General features: G+C 40.5%; 1 protein-coding gene across 3 annotated transcripts in view; it reads left to right on the forward strand.

Annotated features, from left to right (window-relative positions):
* The first annotated feature begins 17,010 nt into the window (after positions 1-17,010).
* The window catches only part of LOC145783018 (MBT domain-containing protein 1-like), a 109,280-nt gene continuing 103,981 nt past the window's right edge, over positions 17,011-22,309 (forward strand). For all 3 annotated transcript variants that reach the window (XM_082594779.1, XM_082594781.1, XM_082594782.1), the window contains exon 1: positions 17,011-17,162. The gene's annotated coding sequence lies outside the window, so the exon portion shown is untranslated. The remainder of the gene's footprint in view (positions 17,163-22,309) is intronic.

Raw genomic sequence — 22,309 nt, forward strand, 5'->3', positions numbered from 1 at the left:
CGCACAAACACTTCGTGCGGCTGATCGAGCTCTTTGTTCTTCAGAAATTTGCATGAAATCGAATTAGCACGGTAATTAAACGGCGGCAAGATAAAGAAAAATTGTCGTTTTTGGGTACTTTTGCAAAAAGTTGACATATCAAGTTTAACATATAAAATTTTAGAATAATGACTTTTCAAACTTATAGACAAATGATTTTTTTTCACACCAGTGCAACTTCTGTTGAAATAGCACCAGCGGATCACATGTAGGCCTAACAGCTGATTGCTTTGATCCAAAAACGACCCCCCCCCCCCCCTTTGAGCAGTTAACTTCCAAAAAAACGTTGAAAAGCAAAGGGTTAAGAAAGGGTTATTGGCAGATCCCTGTAGAAGGAAAGGATATTCTCAAGACTGCTTTTGTTACACCAGATGCAACATATGAGTTCATTCGAATGCCGTTTGGTATGAAAAACTCTGGGGCGACGTTAGTGCGCGCAATCAGAAAGATTCTATCCGGAATGGATAATGTGGAAAGTTACACTGATGATTTGATTATGTATAGCCTACTAAAGATTAGGACACACATTTACGGACACTCGACGAACTGCTTGGGCGCCTTCGTGCCGCTAATTTAACAGTTGCAACCAAGGATGTGGAATTTTTGGGTCATAGAGTATAGGATATGATTGGATTACCTACGCCAAATGAAGATAACCTAAAGAAAATTCGTGATGCAAAACGTCCCAAGATTAAAAAGGAGGTGCGTTCTTTCTTTGGCTTGCTAAACTATTACAGGGATCATGTTCCATCTTTTGCTACGATCGCTGCACCTCTAAGTGATCTGACCAAGAAGGGGATGCCAAACAACGTAATGTGGGAAGAAGAACAAGAGAGAGCTTTTCGAACACTACAGGAAGGTCTTCTGAAAAGACCAATTCTGAAATTGCCCGACCATGATAAGGAATTCATCGTGCGAACCGATGCATCAAATGTTGGTATTGGAGCAGTTATGATGCAGAGATACAATGACAAACTGTATCCAGTTACATATGCCATTAAGAAGCTAACCAGCGCCGAACAGAAATACTCAACGATGGAATAGGAATGCCTTGCAATAATTTGGGGCATTAACAAATTCCATCTGTTTCTGATGGGAAAACGATTTGTTTTGCAAACGGATCATAAGCCATTAACTTTTCTTTCCCACGCCAAATTTCAAAACGATCGGATAATGCGTTGGGCTTTGGCACTGCAAGTGTACGATTATCGCATTGAAAACATTCCAGGCAAGGACAACATTGTAGCCGATTATATGAGTCGAATAAACATAGTTGCTCAGCAGTATACCGCTGTGTTGAATAACGTGTTTTTTTTTGTTTTTGTTTTTTTTGTGATTGATTGTGTTGTTATATTGTTTGCAACAATATTCTATGTCACAGGCGTAGCCTATGTCACAATCAATTTGCAAGGCCTCGCGACGGGCTGCTTTGTATCTTGACCGAACGTGCTGTTTTGATTGTGGAATTCTTGAGTGATGTGTTATTATCTTTTACTGTCTTGTAGTAATCTCTGATTGCGAAATCTTTATTATGTAACGTATATCCAGAACATTCTGTAAACGTGCAAGCCTGGAATATTCTTTTGTTTTTCACAATTGCCAGATGTTGTTTGTTATGATGTAACATAACCTACCTGGTCACAACGGTAAACCATAATCTCTTCGTGGGAAAATTGTAACAAGATTCCCGAATCCGTTCGTCTGTATGTAATGACCGAAAGAAACACTCCTTTGAAACCGTCTATTCAAAATTGTATTTCTGCAAAATTAGCCACCTGGCTGTCGAAATTGGGATGCAACACCGTACACCACTAAAACTTGTCACTACAGAACAGATTACTTGGATAAAAGACGGATATTTCGTCCAGCTGGCAAGCACTAAGCAAACAGTTAAATATGCCTCCAACTTTCAAGCAACCATTTTACAAACGACTAGAATAATTTGCGATATCTCAAACTCACGTAAACAGTAACTGTGACGCAATAATGAAAGACATTGTCACGCAATTCAAACAGGTGTTGAAAGGCGATGATGCAATGTTTCATCAGGTCTTACGAACGATGGTGCAATATTTGGACATTTTCTAGCAATTTCCATGACGTAAGATGCCAGCTAGGTTAAGCAGACCATAACGGTTTTTATATGACGTTTGATTTGGTAAACAATTGGCTGGAACATAGCGGCCCCTAGTTATGACAGTCTAGCATGGCATAACTAAAAAGATTTTAAGGACAATTGTGAGCCAATGAATAAAAACACACGATACACAAATTGTTTGAATCACTCACGTTTAAGTTAATACGTAAATACAAAGGGCATGCAAAAAATGAACAACAATACGAATAATACGCGACGATACATGAAATTGGTACCATAAATACACGCTAAAATGATGCTATATGCAATGGTTGCGATAATAACCGACTGTTCTGGGCTCAGACAAGTGTCGGCCACCGCAGACAAAACCAGGCTCAAACCCTAACACTTAGGTGTTCTTTACGGGGGCGAGGCACGAAATATCCCTCAACACGTAGTCTACTTTCACTTTCCCCGTACTCTCATCATAGTTGCAGACGGCAACTTTAGCTCTACGAACCACAGGCTTCCCTTTCCTAATTTGTGGAACTACCTCATGCACCCTCCCAAGTTGATACTTCCCACGTTTACCAATGTCTTAGAGAGAACCCACCACTACAAGTTGACCAGGCTCCAAATTCTCGGCCATTTTTAGCCATTTTTTCCGGCCCTGAAGACCTGGCAAGTAAAAATCGATCCATTTGCTCCAAAACTGCTGAGAAAGTGACAAATTGAACCGATAGTCCCTTCTTAGTTGGTCACGATCATGTGGTTTCCCAACAGCACAGTATGGGTCTAAGTATGGGGTCAAAAGTGAGGCAGGGGTGATGACAGTAAAATCCCTAGGGTCGTCACTCAAAGGTACCAAAGGGCGTTCGTTCACGATCCGAACGGCACTGCCTGTGTACGTAAGCAGTTCAATAAAATTGGGCTTACGTATTGAAGAGTCCAAAATGTGAAAAAATGCGATTTTAAATTGTTTTACCATTGCCTCCCAGGCGCCACCTTGCGCCGGAGCATACGGAGGTATAAATTCCCAGTTTATCTCTCTCTGTCTCAGGGAGTTGTGAAATTCAGCTGATTCTATCAACTTGGGTGACTTCTTAGATGCTGCATGAAAGGTGCTTCCATTATCGGAATAGATAGCATTAACCTGCCCACGTAAATCTGTAAACCTAGTAAAGGCAAGTAAAAAATCACTCAGCGACAATGACGTAACCAGCTCAACATGAATAGCTCGAGATGCCATACATGTGAACAAGAGTCCCCAAGCTTTTTTGTGGCTCCAACCTTCAACAAAGGTTAAAGGTCCAAGATAGTCTAAGCCGCAATCAAAAAAGGGTTTCCTGTGCGCAGTTGTGCGAGACAAAGGCAAATCAGACATGAGCTGCCTTATAGGCCGAGCTTTCTCAATCGCACATGCACCACAATCATTAAGATACCTCTTCACGGAGGCATTACCATTAGCGATCCAAAACTTCTGTCGCGTAGACAACAAAGTGTGCTGTACTCCACAGTGCGCATTTCGATTATGATGCAACAGTACAACAAGCCTAGTGAAGGGGTGTTTCGAAGGCAAAACAATCGGATGCTTTGCTTCTAGAGAGATCTCGGGAGAATTAATTAAGCGCCCTTCAATGCGGATTACACCAGCGTCATCTACACAAGGTCTGTACTTTTTAAGTGAACCCAATTCTTTCAAGCGTTCCTTCTCACGCGAAGCGCCAACACTACCCCGCTTTATCACTTCCTCAAGGGCATCCGGCGATCGTTTGGTCATTAAATGTACCACATTGCCATACAAGCTTTTCTGAACAAACTTCACAGTTAAGTCTAAGGCTCTATTAAGATAAGAGGCGTCCAGTTTTGGCTTCACAAAGCTACGCTTTTTCGTTTTACAGCACAAAAATTCAACAAAAGCAACCAAATAAGCGATTCTCTTTTTCATAACATATAAAAAAGGTGCGGCCTCGATCAATCTGTGAAGGCCACCCTGTCCAACGTCAAGCGACTCCTCTTAGTCATGAAGATATAGGCTATGGGCAGGTACTGAAGTGGCATTTTCTACAGATGGAATTTCTTCACACTGATAGAGAAGACTAGAACCATTCAACCACAACTCTCGAAATTCTTTCTTTGTAATAAGATTTGGCCGTGTGCCAACATCAGCTGAGTTCATATCGGTAGGGCAAAAACGCCAATCCTGGGCTCCGGACAACAATAAAATATGCTCAACTCGACGCGTAATAAACTTATTCAAACTTAAATCAGGGTTTTTAACACACTGCAACACAGTCCGAGAATCACACCAAAAATACTTAAGGCAGTCGGGCATCTTCAATGCCTCGTAGGCCTGCTTCACGAGTCTTGCTGTATTCAAAGTGGCAACAAGCTCTTTCCTAGCTATCGGCCAAGAAAACTGATTTTTTACAACAATGGTAGATTTACCCAAAACGAAAGACACACTAGGAACTCCGTTAACCAGTCTACGTAAGTAAACAACAGAAGAGAAAGCTTGATTCGAAGCATCACTAAACCCATGTAATTGATAAGAAACAACATCATCCGGACTACACACACCAGAGTTTGCAAAATACCATCTCGGTAACGTAAAATCCTTAAGCAGGTCCAAAGAACGAAGCCACGACTCCCACTCTTTTACAAAGCTATCAGGAACCTCGGTGTCCCAATCAAACTTGTCTATCGCCAATTGCTGAAGTATCAGACGTGCTTTTAGAAAAAATGGCGCTCCAAAGCCTAGCGGATCAAAATTTTGTCCAAGCTGACTGAGCATACTTCGGCGTGTGTGTTTAGCTAAGGGCTTTAAGGAACATGCGATACGCATCTCGTCAGACTCGGTTTGCCACACACAACCCAATGTCTTCGCTGATGGCAAAGACATATTTTCAGTCTGAAAGTCAATGTCACGAATCAAAGGTGAAAGCATCTCATTATCCAAATTTGACAAGACAATCATAGCCTCCTTGTTAGCACTCCACTTAACAAGCTTAAACCCACGGCTATCAAACAAAGCAATCGATTCATGAGTGATTTACTGAGCTTCCTCTAAGCTATCAGCCGAAAATATAAAATCATCCATGTACGTACATATTATTTGCAATATTGCAGAGAGTTAGTTCACCAGCACCGCTGGGATTCTGCTCGATCATTTTCTTTATAGCCAAGCAAGCGATATATGCGCTACTCTTTATTCCCCAAGGGTGTACACAAAAACGAAAGGGTACCATTCTACCATTTTCAAGGTCATCATCTTCAAACCACAATATACGAAACAAATCCCTCTGGGACTCAGGTAACTTTATTTGAAAGAAGCATTTAGTCACATCAGCCATGAGACCAAATCTACCAAGCCGAAATCTAGCCAAGACATCTACCAGAGGGTTTAACAAGTCAGGACCCGAAAACATTACATCATTAACACAAGTTCCTCGAAATTCAGACTTGCCATCGTAAACAATACGCTTTTTTAATTGTGACGTCACAAAGTATGGTAAATACCACTCAAATCCCTTTACATTTTCTGCTTCACCAGCACGCTCAATATAGCCATTAGATTTAAGATCCTTCATGGTGTCAGTGAGGAAATCACGAAGTTCAGGTTGTTTTAAAGCCTTCTTCCTTAAAGCAGCAGCTCTATCTGACGCCAACACAAAATTGTTAGGTAAATCAATATCTTCCTTCAACGGTACAGGTATCTCAAATCGACCATCTTTCAACTCAACATTCGGTTCAACAAGTTCTCTAGCCAAAATGTCATTGCGAGACAATTCACAGGTTTCATTTTGCAAGGTCAAATCCTGAATGACTTTATTCAGGTCTGCTATTTCCATATCACGAGACTCAATTTTACGTTGAAAGCCAGAAATGACATCCGACTCTGAAGACGTCTGTACTCTGCACACGTTAGCAACGCTTTCATCTAAGGGTGACTTACCACCACAAGCCAACCAACCGAGAGGAGTGAGCAAAGCATGTGGTTCACTACGATTCTCACCAACACGCTCTTCTTTAGCCCACATCAAATAAGCGTTGTCGTTGCCAATCAGTACATCTACAGTACTACAATCATTCAAATGAAACATATTCACGTCATGAAAATGACGGAAACCACTTAAATCCTGCTTATGCGGTAAAGTTTTAACATCGTCAGCCAGTAGCGCACCCAGAAAAAAATTTAGGGGGGGGCTAATTCAAAAATGTCGGCCGAGTGATTTGCGATAATAGTGACAGTAGGCCTATGCCCATCAGTGCCGGTCTTTGGGGTGTGCAAACCGTGCGATCGCACATGGCCGCAAATTAGGGAGCCCGCAATCTACTCAGAAAATGCAGTAATTTTGTTATTTCCAATGGAAAAATTCAACAAAGTGAAACAAAGGAATTAGCAACAAGAAAACATAGAGACTTAACGGGTGCAACCTTTTTTGTCCCCTGAATATTTCGTATCCTGAAAAGATCGAGAAAAAAAACAACAGAGCCGAAGTCGCTGATCGGAGTTGCCGCAAACATTTCAAAATTTCTCTTGATCTTTTCAGGGGACGAATTAAGTCGAAATTTGATTTTGTTACTTCGATTTCAGGGTACGGAATCGGGGTAAAATTTTTTTACGGGACGAATTAGGTTGCATCCAAATCAACATAGAGACATAGCTTTATATTTCCGAAAAATGCTGAGGAAAGCATGATCTTATCCTTTTGCTATGCCACCGGACAGCACCATTTTACGGTAATATTCATACCCAAATTTTTGTTGAACATGCTCTCAGAATGCCCCAAATTCAAAGTAATTTTTCAAAATTTTCTAGGGGAGGACCCCCAGACCCTTCGCCCGCCGACCGTAAGACCACCCCCCTCCCTTTTCAAAATACCTAGCTTCGCTACTGAATTGGATCATTGTCATTGGGGCCCGCAAAGTATATTCCGCACAGGGCCCGAAATACCCTAAGACCGGCACTGTGCCCATCCCTTTGATTAATATTTAAAAGCACTCACGGCCCACTACCCATCGGTTTGCCGATACATCAGGATTCGTTCTCTCAAATCAGATTAGAAGTTGGCCTAGTGAACCCCACGCTATTAGAACCATCAACACTCTCATCTCTACGTCCACTCTCACAATCTTCTATAGATCTCGACTTTTCGTCATCTAGGCCTATGACAAGATAAAATTAGCTTTCCGTTTGCCAACACAGATAAGTGCGAAACCAACAACTAGCACGAAAACAGTTTGAAACAAAACACTAAATTTGTAAACAGTAAATTTGATGTGGACGTTTTTCCTATTTACAAAACATTCAAAATTAGTTCGTATTTTCAATTAAAGTCCCAGACGCCTTCGTCTCTCTGCTCAAATGTCGTAGGCCTATACAGTTTTACATGTCCGTGTGATTCGGCATTGACGTGTGACGTTATGGTACATCGGTATGTCCAGTTGTCCACCAGACATTTGACCACGAGCGTACGGGAGCATCTGAGCTTTAGGGAGTTAAAGAAAGGTGCCATCAAAGACCATATCATGGAGTATTCTTTTTGCACAGATCAAAAATTCTCTGCTGACTCATTTATAATGTTACGCAAAGAAAAATCCCAATTTGACACCAAAATTCAGGAAGCACTGCTAACGCTATACGCTACAACCCAAATTTAAACAAACAATTATTTGCTGGAGGCGCGTCCATTCTCCTCAACATTTACTTGATGTATCACGTTTCCTGTGGTGCAAATTTTTTTGTAGTTATTTATGTAGTTACCTTTTCCTAATGTAAATTTACCTTCAAGAAGTTGAAATTTATTGCATTTATTAATTATTTTCTGATTCTTGATTAGGGCTTAAAATTAAGCCAAAAACGTTCGACTGTTAAAACTATTTGTACGGTAATTATGTAAAATAATATGCTCGGGCCTGTTGTATTGTTGTGTCTTATTCATATCTAACCTGTAAGCAAAAGGTATAGCCTAGCCTACATAGGGAACATACAAAAACTTTATTTTTTGTGGCGAGTTTGGGGGGGGCTTGAGCCCCCTTAGCCCCATGCTGGGTGCGCTACTGTCGTCAGCCCAAGCTGGGTTAACCACCGAAGTTATATCACAAAACAGTTTATCCGTCTCTAACGACTGGATGTTGAGTTTAACAAGGTTAGCACAAGTAGGTTTCTGACCAGCCAGAGTGTCTATTTTAAACGACGCTTTATCATACGGTTTAACGCCAAGTTCGCACACCAAATCACTCGAAACAAACGTCAACTGCGAACCAGGATCATGTTGACAATACACCAACTTCGATTTTCCAGTTATTGGATTCAAAACACGAGCAGCAGTAATGCGGTTAAAAGCTGCTTTAACATTTCCAATCTTAACATTACGCACTGGAACTCTGACACCAGCATCATCTTTGCCAATCAAATTCAGAGAATCACGTGACGTCACATAAAAATCATGCAGAAGAAAATAGTGTTTCCTATCGTTGTTAGGGCCACACTTACGACAGTTGTTTGCATGAACGCAATCCCTAACCATATGTTGGCGCAAACAATTCAAGCATTTGCCAGCTTTTACAATGACATCTCTCCGATTTTTAGGTGTCAAGCGCAAAAATTCTTTACAATTAGACAAAAAATGATATTCAACTTGACCACGTGACGAACAATAAAAACATGCCGGTATGTCACTACGTCTGGTCATACCACCGCGCAGTGCGCCAACAGCAGTCGAGTACTGCGAACTCCCTGAAATCACATTATCATGGGGTTTTACCGACGTCTGCCTAACCCAAGGGTTCTTAACCTTTTTTGTACTGTTTACCCCTTGCCGAATGAAAAAAGTAAAATTTACCCCCACCGTTTTGGTGGCCCCTTGTGATGTCATCGTGTCCAGTCAACTATGCGAAGAAATGCGCAATAAAGGAAGTTGCAATCTTAGCAGAGTTGCAATCCACTTTGTGGTCGAAGTCCTAATTAGGTTGTGTACAGTAAAAATGTAGCACACATATACGCTGCTGAAATGAAACTGGTAGACTTGCGTGGTGATAAAAGAAACAGACGAAAACTTACATTAAGCATAAATTTGAATCAAAATCGAGTGCAACACCATCAGTATTTTACCAACTGAAAAAATGAAGTTTGCTTTATTTTATGATTTAGTAAACTTACCCCCTCGGTAGGTGAAATTTACCCCCAGGGGGTAAATTTACCCCCGGTTAAGAACCCCTGGCCTAACCGGACAAGAAGGCAATTTTCCTTTGCCAAACTTTTTAAAATGCTGCGACTCACCAGAATCGCCCATTAGCACAATGCTAAAATCAGTCGACTTGCGCGTTTCCTCCCGTACTACAAATTCAAACAAACTCTGAAAAGTAGGCTCATCAGTGCCACCATATTGCTTACCTAAAAAGTCAACATAACGCTGCTTAGCGTCAAACGGGAGTCGTTTAGCGAAATCCAAAACAAAACGTCCTTCCAATTTGTCACGCTGACCATAAGCTTGCGCGTAAAGCAGACACTACGACAATTCATCTTTAAACTCTTTCAAATCACTGGAAAAGATCGAAGTCAATTTGCTACCATAGCGGTACTTCCTAATTTCCGGTTCGGCGAAAAGACCTCCACGAACTCCAAAACGCTGGGACAAGCGAGCTAACGACATTTCTATCCTGTCTTCCTCTGACAAGCCAGGAGTGTCGGAAACCAAATTAGCAATCGTTTGAGCAGCTGTTCTAACACAAGCTGCTTGTAACAAAGTCAAACGAGTTCGTTTAAAGGGCGAAGCTGCCATTAAGGCCGTAATACGATTTTTAAAGAAGATAAATGGCATATTATTACCATCGTAACCAATCAAGGCCGCCTTATCAAAAAACGTCCTACTATTTTGGTATTCAAAAAAGCAATCCTGTTGTTGAGAACTCGATTTAGCGGGAAAAGACAAGCTATATTCCCCTTTGAAGGTTGGGGGGGGGGCTGTCAATTCAACTTTTTTGTATCAACAGTTGTATCTCTAAAACCACTGAGGTTGCGACTACGAGATCTCTTGACTTTTCCTAACTTTTATTTACCTCTATTGAGCTGAAATTTTGAGCGAATAAAGGTTATAAATTGAGAGATATAAGGCATTTCTCAGCACATCCTCTGAAATATTTCATATTCTATTTATATGTTATTTTGCATTATTGTATGCTATTTTGCATTATTATATTATTTTGCATGAAAAATATAGATTCAAATTGAGATTATGTAAAAAAAATTTAATCACAACATTGCAATGCATGTTTTTCATTACTCTACCAAAAAATAATGTGTAAACTCACACTACAATTACAGTCAAAAGTCACCTCAACATTTCAACGTATATGAGCAGTTCTAAAATTCACATAGTTTTAATTTTCAGATATGCTCAGAGTAAATAAATTTAACAAAGTGAATCCCAAATTTTGAAATCGTGCCTTATAAAATAACAGAGATATCACTCCTAAAGCATAAGAAGAATCGACAGCCCCCCCCCCCCCCCAAACTGAGCAAGACTCCAGGAGCCCAACCTTCAAAGCGTTAAGGGGCTGAGGGGGCTCAGTCACATGCACAGCCTGATCACGATCCTCACACAAGTTAAAATCAGGAGACGCGATACGCCTCTCACAACCACCCAAATTACGTGTAGCTGGGCGATCAAAAACTAGCGGCGCAGAAAACTGTGAAGGGGGCAAAACATTACTTCTGATAGCGTCCCCCTGACCTGTACGCTCTGGGGCAGGAGTTCGGCTATAATTCGCAGGCCTTGGCTCTAGGTCCTTCGGAAGATCCTTAGCCGCGGCCCCGAGACCTCCTGAAACAGCTTGAAAACGTGTGGATTGCACTGGTCCACTTACAGATTGAACAGGCGTCTGGAAAAGGTTATGTAAATTAAACTGTGATTGATGTTCACTTCTGGAATGCCTAGAAGATCCCTTCTTAGAGCTACGCCGGGAGCCCACCTCTGATCGATATTCAGCTAAAGCTACCTCCTTACGTTGTTCAGCCCTCAACTGTGCGTCTTTGAGTGCAAACTCAGCAGTTCTCGCTTCGGCTTTCGCGGCAGCCTCAGTTCGTACGGCCTCAGCTCTTGCAGAGGCCTCAGCAGCTCTCATGGCGGCCTCAGCAGCTCTCGCTTCGGCTTCGGCTTGTATCTGGAGCTCCTCTCGTCTTAGCTGTAGGTTAATTTGTGCCACTATCCGAGAAGAACTCCTAGACATCCTAGTGCTTACATTTGAGGCGTTATCCTCAGGATGTATGTCAGCATCCAACACATCTGAGAACTCACTTACTTTTTGTTCGAAGTTATTTTTCAACGAGTTAAATTCGGGATCTACCCTATCACGAAGTTCTGCCAAGATTGCAGAGTTAAAAATTTTAGTCAAAAGAGCATGGAAATGCCGCAAATCCTCTTCCAAAGTAGAGAACTTAGATCTAAAAATTAACAGTTCCTGCTTATCACTCAAAGAACCTAGGGCTACAGAAAGTTCCCCAATTTGAGTCAAAATATCCCTTCTAAGATGCCGGGCCTCTCGAACTGACTTAGCCTCATCGTTACTGGGTCCCTCTCCAGAATGGCCTGCCCGACCGCAAAGAACATCATCAGGCTTAAACTCAGTCGAGTCGACGGCGGCCGAGTCCCTATCGCCACCGAGTGTAGACGTATTAAATGTTGGGGCTAAATTTAACAATTAAAAAAATTACGTTACACAAACACACAAAATTAAGTAATAAAAAACTTAACTTCAAAGACCTTAAAAATACAAAAAGAATTTAAATGCACAATACCGTAGTTGTACGGGTATATGAAGTCCTAAAGTTCCATAAAACTTGCTTGGCTTCGTCCACTTGAATCTTCAAGCACAGATGGATTGTCTTTAATCTTCTATCTTGCCAATAAATGTCAATGTTGTTTTTTCTCCTCAGAACCAACAAAGAAACGCCTTTAATTTTTAGCTTGAAGTTCTTCAGTACCAACTGAAAAGAAATGTCTTTAATTTTCTTTTGCTTCTGTAGACTACCAACCAACAAGATCTTTTTTTATTATTTCTTTGCTTCTGTAGCCTACCAACTGACAACTTCGTCTTTTATTATTTGTGCTTCTAAGTTCCAACTGACAACAACGTCTTTTATTATTTATGGTCACAGCGGTAAACCATAATCTCTTCGTGGGAAAATTGTAACATAAGATTCCCGAATCCGTTCGTCTGTATGTAATGACCGAAAGAAACACTCCTTTGAAACCGTCTATTCAAAATTGTATTTCTGTAAAATTAGCCACCTGGCTGTCGAAATTGGGATGCAACACCGTACACCACTAAAACTTGTCACTACAGAACAGATTACTTGGATAAAAGACGGATATTTCGTCCAGCTGGCAAGCACTAAGCAAACAGTTAAATATGCCTCCAACTTTCAAGCAACCATTTTACGAATGACTAGAATAATTTGTTATATCTCAAACTCACGTACACAGTAACTGTGACGCAATAATGAAAGACATTGTCACGCAATTCAAACAGGTGTTGAAAAGCGATGATGCAATGTTTCATCAGGTCTTACGAACGATGGTGCAATATTTGGACATTTTCTAGCAATTTCCATGACGTAAGATGCCAGCTAGGTTAAGCAGACCATAACGGATTTTATATGACGTTTGATTTGGTAAACAATTGGCTGGAACACTACCTTCCCGAAGTTACAAGACCATCAAACCTGCTATAAATACAGTGGTGGCGTGATTTGCAAATTATTATTATTATTGTAGTAGTAGCAGTTGGTAATAGATGCAAAGATTATTGTTGATCGAGAGTTGAAGTTATTGAATACGAGTAGATGAGAGTTTGTGCTAATATAATTTGTGATCGAAATTAGAATCGTATGAGAAGCTGTAAGTGGATTACGATACAGTCGATTAATAGTCGCAAGCGTTGGAATCTGTTTACTGTTACTTTGATTATTTGCTGGAAGTGCTGAACCATTCGTTAAAGTTCTTCAAGAATTTTCGTTTATCATCATTGTTTGTTTGTTTGTTATATCTTTATTCTGCATTGCGGGAAAGCGGATTTGAGCGCTATACATCGGTGTACGCCTTTCGACGTACACCTGAACCACGCTGCAGCCGACGGCAATGTCTGTTTCCGGTTGTCTACGCTATTTATGATTTAAATTTGGTACTACCCATTACTCGAAATCGATCACTGGGTAGAGGTAATTATCGTAAAGTTTCTTGCCCAGAGAAACAACAGTAAGTGCTGGTGGCTGGAGTCGAACATGCAGGCTCTCGACTGCGAGCCCAACGCGCTAACCACTCGGCCACTGCTGCTTATTAGTAGTACGTATTAGTAGAACTATCCGACCATTTAATTGCCTGCTCTTCGGTAATATCCTATTAAACAACGTCATTAATCCTTTCTAAGTATCTTTCGTGGTAAGAGATAGAAAGAATTGTGACATCCTGCTTTAGTATCATGCGCGTTATAAGGTCAGCGTTTTAGCGCTTCTACCTTTTTTAGACCTTTGCCATAAAAACAAACGGAACTGAGCTGCAACATTCATCTGATTAGAATGAAAGTGAAAGCAAAGACAAATAAATTCATATATTGCTTCACTGACGTTTGGCTCACCATGACATGCGCATCCTCACAGCAAATAACATACAAATTAAAACTTACGAAGTTACAGGCCTAATACAGGATGATTGAACGTATAGCTCCTGCACGCTTTCTTTACATCGGGGCACGCCGTTTGACTTCTTAGGAAAGAGAGAAGTCCGCCCGTTAGCTCAGCTCAGTGGTTACGCGCCCGGCTCAAGATCACGCGGCGCTGGTTCGACTATCGGGGTGTGCGCTTGAGCAACGCATTTCAGGACTGCTCTCCATTCAGCGGCACCTAGTGTATGGAATAATTCCCCGGCAACAAGACTTCAGCAATCGGAAAACTTCACTCTGCCAATCTCGGTAATCGACCCTGTGTCAAGAGCCTCTACAAGTCTACAAGTAGTGCATTGATAAATAGAATGAACTCGCACTGAGGAAAAAAAGAGATGAAGAGAAATCTTGCAGAGCGTAATTGCAGTCATAAAGTTTCTCAATAAACAAAATCTTCCTTTGCGTGGTCATCGAGAAATTCTAATTCAAGAAACCAGGGAAACTTTCTTGAAATTTTAAAACTCCTTGCAAATTACAGTACAGTCATTTACGAACCTTTTAGTACCAAACTCTCCAAACAGAGCATGACAACGCATCTTTCACCAGCTATCCAAAATGAGCATGACAACGCACCTTGCACCAGCTATCCAAAATGAGCATGACAACGCACCTTGCACCAGCTATCCAAAATGAGCATGACAACGCACCTTTCACCAGCTATCCAAAATGAGCATGACAACGCACCTTGCACCAGCTATCCAAAATGAGCATGACAACGCACCTTGCACCAGCTATCCAAAATGAGCATGACAACGCACCTTGCACCAGCTATTCAAAATGAGCATGACAACGCACCTTGCACCAGCTATCCAAAATGAGCATGACAACGCACCTTGCACCAGCTATCCAAAATGAGCATGACAACGCACCTTGCACCAGCTATCCAAAATGAGCATGACAACGCACCTTTCACCAGCTATCCAAAATGAGCATGACAACGCACCTTGCACCAGCTATCCAAAATGAGCATGACAACGCACCTTGCACCAGCTATCCAAAATGAGCATGACAACGCACCTTGCACCAGCTATCCAAAATGAGCATGACAACGCACCTTGCACCAGCTATCCAAAATGAGCATGACAACGCACCTTTCACCAGCTATCCAAAATGAGCATGACAACGCACCTTGCACCAGCTATCCAAAATGAGCATGACAACGCACCTTGCACCAGCTATCCAAAATGAGCATGACAACGCACCTTGCACCAGCTATCCAAAATGAGCATGACAACGCACCTTGCACCAGCTATCCAAAATGAGCATGACAACGCACCTTTCACCAGCTATCCAAAATGAGCATGACAACGCACCTTGCACCAGCTATCCAAAATGAGCATGACAACGCACCTTGCACCAGCTATCCAAAATGAGCATGACAACGCACCTTGCACCAGCTATCCAAAATGAGCATGACAACGCACCTTGCACCAGCTATCCAAAATGAATTACCGGAATTGAGTTTTTTGATAAAAAGGTAAAGATCTCATGCTGGAGGAGATAGAGAGCAAAGTATTTCTTAATTTTACTTGACGGTACTCCTGACGACTCTCATATCAATGAAATGGCTTTTATTGTTAGATACCTCAAAATCGACAGCAATAACGAAGTAGGTTACAAATAAAGGAATCCTCTCTGAATTTTTTTCCACTGCACGGAAAAAATGCGGACGAAATTATTAAGTCTATTATCAATGAGCTTCAGCAAAATGGCCTAGACATAATGATGTGTAGAGGCCAAGCATACGATGATGCTTCGACCATGGCAGGAGTCCGTACTGGAGTACAATGCAGTATAAAAAATATTAGTTCTGAGGCCTTGTTTATCCCATGTGGAAAACACTCACTTAACCTTGCAGGAAAACACTTTAAGCATTTAAGCATTCTTCTATAAATCCATATTTCAAATGCCTCAAGTTGTTTAACCATTTGTGATGATACTGTCCATGTTTCTGCATTGTAAATTAGGCCTAACATAGGCTACTCTCTCTCTCTCATTATTAATCATTCTTAATAATTAATCATTAATTGTCAAGAGCAATAAACATAGGCTATAGTTCATATACATTTCATAATTCGTTTTCGAGTGTTGATGTTAATTTTTCCTGTTGTTAATGTTTTTTTTCATTTTTATGAAGTTGTTTCTTGCTCCCGGTACCTATTTCTTTTCGTCTCGATATTTCCGTATCGCATTTGCCATTTTCAGTTATTGTGTGTCCCAGACAGGTAAAGCCTTTGGCTTGCTCGACCAGCATTCCGTCAATAGTAGCCTAATATTTAAACTTGGTACATTTTCTTTTCTTGTAATAATCATCGTTTTCGTCTTGTTTGTGTTGATTTTCATGTTAGCCTATAGGCTATTCCTTTCCAGTATTGTTCACTTTTTCTATTATTGTTTGGAGAGCTTCTGCTGATTCCGCCAACAAAACAGTAGCCTATCATCTGCATACCGCAGGTTGGATATATTCATGCCTCCTATACTGATATCCATCCATACCATTCCATCAATCTGTCAGAAGATCATTTCATAATAGGCTACAGGTTGAATAGGCATGGAGATAGTATACAACTATAGGCTACAGTATACATCCCTGGCGAACTCCACGTTTTATGTCCATTGCACCAGATGAACCATCTTCCATCTGAATTCTGAATATACGACTTATGATGCGTCAAGTGTAGATGAGCTATGAATTCCAAAATTCCTTTGTATTGATTGATTAAAATCAAAAGTGAGAAAAACTAACTGGAAAAGCCTATGAAAAAAAAGAAACGAAAATGAAAAAGAATAAAGCAAAGAAATGAAGGTTTTGAACATTCAGTGACTTGTATTTATTTAATAATTATGTAAAAATAAATTTTTCGGCTAGTTGTGCTGATATTTCCCTGCTACTGTAATATTTTTGTTTCTATAATGATTCAGTTGTGCTGATGACTCGTAATGGAAGAAAACCGGTTCCACTTATCTCTGGTTCCACAACATAAATTATATTAAAAAAAAATTGAAATGCTATTGTGAGTGTTAACCTGGTCAAATGGTTTAAGGTTTGATTAATCAATAATCAACAAGCTATGACCTCAAAATAAAGATAACAATGTCTGTGTGACAGAATAAACCTCGTTAATCAACAAGTAAATGTAAAAAATTATGGTAACATGGGAGTCCTTTATGAAACAATAAATAATGTTGTTTCGACTGATTATTTGTGTGGTTTTATTTATGTTTTATTATCATTATTGGGTTGGGGCAATCGGCAGATCTTTAACGTGAAACACATCAATAAAGGACTTAGAAACTCTCAAGAACTATGCAAAATTGAAACGTGAGTACAAGTAGGGGAAGGGAATTTGATACATTTTTAATATTTTTGCCTCTTAACTGAAAATTATATGACACAAGCTATTGATTTTAGGCTGAAATGAAAGTCTGATCCCTTACACACTTTTTCAAAAATTTCACTTTTCTATTTTTGTTACTTTTTTTTAATTGAAATTTTAAAAACGTCACTCAAATGTATCAACTTAACTTCCTTGGAAGGTAAATTAATACACCCGGAAGGTAATTTGATACACCCGGAAGGTAAATTAATACACCCGGAAGGTAATTTCTACACCCGGAAAGTAATTTGATACACCCGGAAGGTAATTTGATACACCCGGAAAGTAATTTGATACACCCGGAAGGTAATTTTCTACACCCGGAAGGTAATTTAATACACCCGGAAGGTAATTTGATACACCCGGAAGGTAATTTGATACACCCGGAAAGTAATTTAATACACCCGGAAGGTAATTTGATACACCCGGAAGGTAATTTGATACACCCGGAAGGTAATTTGATACACCCGGAAGGTAATTTGATACACCCGGAAGGTAATTTGATACACTCGGAAGGTAATTTGATACACCCGGAAGGTAAATTATACACCCGGAAGGTAATTTGATACACCTGGAAGGTAATTTGATACACCCGGAAGGTAATTTGATACACCCAGAAGGTAATTTGATACACCCGGAAGGTAAATTAATACACCCGGAAGGTAATTTGATACACCCGGAAGGTAATTTGATACACCCGGAAGGTAATTTGATACACCCGGAAGGTAATTTGATACACCCGGAAGGTAATTTGATACACCCGGAAGGTAATTTGATAGACCCGGAAGGTAAATTAATACACCCGGAAGGTAATTTGATAGACCCGGAAGGTAAATTAATACACCCGGAAGGTAATTTGATACACCCGGAAGGTAAATTAATACACCCGAAAGGTAAATTAATACACCCGAAAGGTAATTTGATACACCCGGAAGGTAAATTAATACACCCGGAAGGTAATTTGATACAGTAAAACTAATACAGAAATCTCCTTTGACAGCAAAGCAATAAATAAAAATTTAATGTGTGGTTGGCGTGCTTGGGTGCAAAGATGACTGTTCAATGTTGAGGTCCATGTGTGCGGCGAAACTTCTGCTGCAGAATGGACATGAGGAGGATGATTGACTGGAGTTCTTATTCAAGGTTCGGCCTTGCGCTGTTCTCGTTTTTTTGAAACCAGATGGCGCGTAGGCCTACGAAAGTCTATATAATAGCTGTTTCCCAAAGTAGCAGGTCTAGTTATAAAGAAGAACAACTTATTTAAATCAACTAGATCAGCGTTTCTCAAAGTGGGCGAAAAAATCAAAGGGGGTGATCGGGGGGCGAAAACACTCGAAGGGAGCGAATTTATCAAACCACCAATAATAGTACAACTCAACGCTAATCAGTTCTATGCACTATGACTTCTTCTTCTTCAATTGCCTTGCCTGAACCAGGCATCGACGGCCTCAGATGAATAATTAGACCAAATGTTCCTATTATATGTTGCATGGATAATTGTTTCTGTTTTGTCGTTAAATTGTTCCAGATGTGTTTGTCTTTGTCTGCCAGGTGCCCGCTTTCCAAAAATTTTACCAGTTAAAGAGAGATGCTCCAGTTTTTGCTTTCTTATTACATGGCCGAGAAATTTATATTGTCTGGTTTTCATACTTTTTAACAGAGTTCTGGTTTGGTTCACTTGGTGTAGAATTTCTTTATTTGTTTTCTTTGCCAGCCATGAAATGCGTTGCATTCTACGGAAACACCACATTTCAAAAGCATTAATCTTTTCTGCCATTTTTGTTGAAATATTCCAGGTTTCAGAGTTGTAATGAAAAACAGGATAAATATAGCATTTTAAAACTCTAGATCTTGTTTTGAAAGAGATATTTTTATTGCAAAGAATTGGTTTCATTTGTTGAAAGCTTGCTTTTGCCTGGGCTGTTCTTATGTTGAGCTCTGTTTCGTCTCTTGCATCCCAATTCACCATAGTACCGAGGTATTTGAATTTTTGGACCTGTTTAAGAATTGTTCCATTAACTGATAAATTACAAATAGGAGTTTCGGTTGCTTTTTTCTTTGTTATGACCATTGTTTCTGTTTTCTTTTTATTTAATTCCATGCCAAATATCTTGCTTTTCGTACACACAATATCTAATATGTTCTGCAGTTTTACGTCCGAGTCAGCTATCAAAACGGTGTCGTCAGCATATCGTATGTGGTTAATGTTGTTTCCTCCAATACTAATACCTCTTTCATCTTCAATATGTCTTAAAATTATTTCGCTGTATAATGAGAAAAGGTCAGAAAAGGTCACTATGACTATGGTGTAGTAAAACCATTTACAATTCCTCTATTAGAGAAGCTTATTCCGCTAAAATGCAGCTATATAGGTTAATCTGAACACAGAAACTGCAAACTGAAATCAGACTAACAATAAACAACAGTAAAAGCGACAAAGGAACTTAAGACAACTGGTCACAACGGTATACCATAATGTCTTCGTGGGAAAATTGTAACATAAAGTTCCCGGATCCGTTCGTCTGTATGCAATGACCGAAAGAAACACTCTTCTGAAAACGTCTATTCAAGAACGGTATTTCTGTAAAAATAGCCTCAAGGCTGTCGAAGAATGAGGGAAACACCGTACCCACTAAAACTTGTCACTACAATGCAAATTACTGAGATAAAGACGGAAATTTCGTCTAGTTGGTAAAGCACAAGCAAAACCGTTTTAATATGCGACCAACTTTTCAAGCAACAATTTTACAAATGACGAGAATAGATTGCAATCTTCCAAACGCACGTAACCATTTTCTGTAACCTAATAATGATAAGCATTATGAAGCTATTCAAGCACCTGTTGGCGTTGGCTTACACCATATCTCGTAATTCAAGATTTAACGATTATGTAATATTTCACAGGTGTGACAAAGCTGATGCAATCTTTGCTTATTTTTAGCAATAGTCCATATGACGTAAGACGTCACATTCAGTAGACAACGGCTTTATGTGACGTTTGATTTGTACAGATATTGTCCGTAACAGCAACGTAGTAACAAAGCAATCAACAACAACATAAATTCCAATGCAACTTAAAGCAATCCCATGTCATAGTACTATAAACTATAAAGTTTAATAAACCACAAATTCAATTATGGACATGGAGTAACAGCATCTCACAATCTTGCAAAAATTTACTTTATCACTTTCTTGCTTATGAGGCAGCAATTCGGGCAACATCTCCCAATTGTTGTAACCAGAGTAATGTTTTCATATCAGGGTCTATGAGATCCACAGTGATTAATGATGTGCTGTGCTGTTGGACAGTCACCACAAACACAGGCTGGTGAGTCACATAATCCCCAGGTAAACATATTGTGCTTGAAGCGACCAACACCAGTACGGAGGCGATTCAGAGTCACCCATTCTTTTCTTGGCAAGTCTGAGCCAGGTGGTACCGTAGTGTCTGGTGTGACTTGGAACTGGTTGGGCCGTGAGATGGTTTCCCAGCGGTCTCTCCATGACTTCATCAGGTCAAAGTGAACTTCATGAAGCACCACGTGTCGAGAAAAGGGGTGCCTGGAAAGCAGGCGTTGACGTGTGAGCTCTTGTGCGTCAAGGACTACATTGTGGAGGAGATGGCGATCATTGACCTCTGCCTTTAATGCGAGTCGGACGGTGGAATTCTCTCTGCGTAGTTTTGGTGGGGCGATGCCTGAAAGCACTGGTAGTAAGTCTGTGGGAGTTGGACGCAGGCATCCAGTGATAATGCGCATGGTGTCGTTAAGGGCGATGTCTACTTTTCCCGTGTGTGTGCTGCGGCACCAGACTGGAGAAGCATATTCGGCAGCACTGTACACAAGCGCTAGGGCACTATAGTGCGTAGTGTTGGGGTTTTGGATCCCCAAATCGACCCAACTAGACATCTGAGAAGGTTGTTTCTAGCTGATGCTTTGGCACGAACTGAGTCACAGTGTTTTTTATACGTGAGTTGCCGATCCAAGGTCACTCCCAGATATCTAGGGCAGGGGTCATGTCGGATAAGGGTTCCATCTAGGGGGACTCGTAACTGGCGGCCAGCTTCCTTGTTGTTGAGGTGGAAAGGTGTGATGGTGGTTTAGCTGCTGAGTTTTAGTCTCCAATCCTTTAGGTATTGTGAGATTAGCTTCATATCACAGACATATACAACCAAGCAACCACACGGCATTTAACATAATGGATTAAAATTGAACATAAACTATAAGCTACAAACGTTTTCGGCCATACACACGTTAGCCCTCATCAAGTAACAAAAAATAACTGCTTATCATATCTACAATGAAAATGAATGACTGATCTAAACACTGAATTGAAAAACGAAATGCAAAATGAAACGGCAGAACAGAAGAAAGGCACATCACGTGGCGTTTAAATTACACCAGGCAAAGACGCAACATATGACGTATCAAGAAAAGACGTTGAGTAGATAAGAAGCACCTGAGGCAAACAACTGTGTATTGAGTGACTGAATTCGACACTAAAATCCACGAGGCTTTGCTAATAAAATCATACAATCCTCGCCTCAAATAGCCGTTAGGCCTACTTGGTTGGCCTTCACTTTTTGTTCTAAGATGTCGATTTTAGACTTGGTCAGGCCTTCCACATTCAACTGTAGCAAGGTGATGCCTTCCCATACGACAACTGAAGTTGCCCGCCCTGAACAGCTATTTGACATGAAGGGCGCATGCTCTATAGGTCGGCATCACTCTGTACAGGATGGGGTTGCATGGAGCTCTGTGAGCTACAATTGCTGTCTCGATTTGTTGTCATTCGCTTGATTGCAGCAATCTATTACCAGGTCTCACCACTAGAAGGTTGACAACTTTATCACTTGAAGCTATCCTATTATTATATTGAAATCTAATCAATTCATTGAAAAATTATCTGTTATTGTGGTGTCACAGTGCTCTTAGCAAAATATGAAGTCGAAACGTTACAGTGTTCTTTCATATTCCCAAATTTTGCAATTGTTTTGGCGTGTGTTTAGAGTTGCCAGATTGGGCGCTTTTACGACCAATTGGGCTACTTTTGATTTCTCCAGGCGAAAAAAATTCGCGTTGGGCACGCTTTT

This window comes from Aplidium turbinatum, chromosome 14 (genome assembly GCF_918807975.1).
Source record: "Aplidium turbinatum chromosome 14, kaAplTurb1.1, whole genome shotgun sequence".
Lineage (NCBI taxonomy): Eukaryota > Metazoa > Chordata > Ascidiacea > Aplousobranchia > Polyclinidae > Aplidium > Aplidium turbinatum.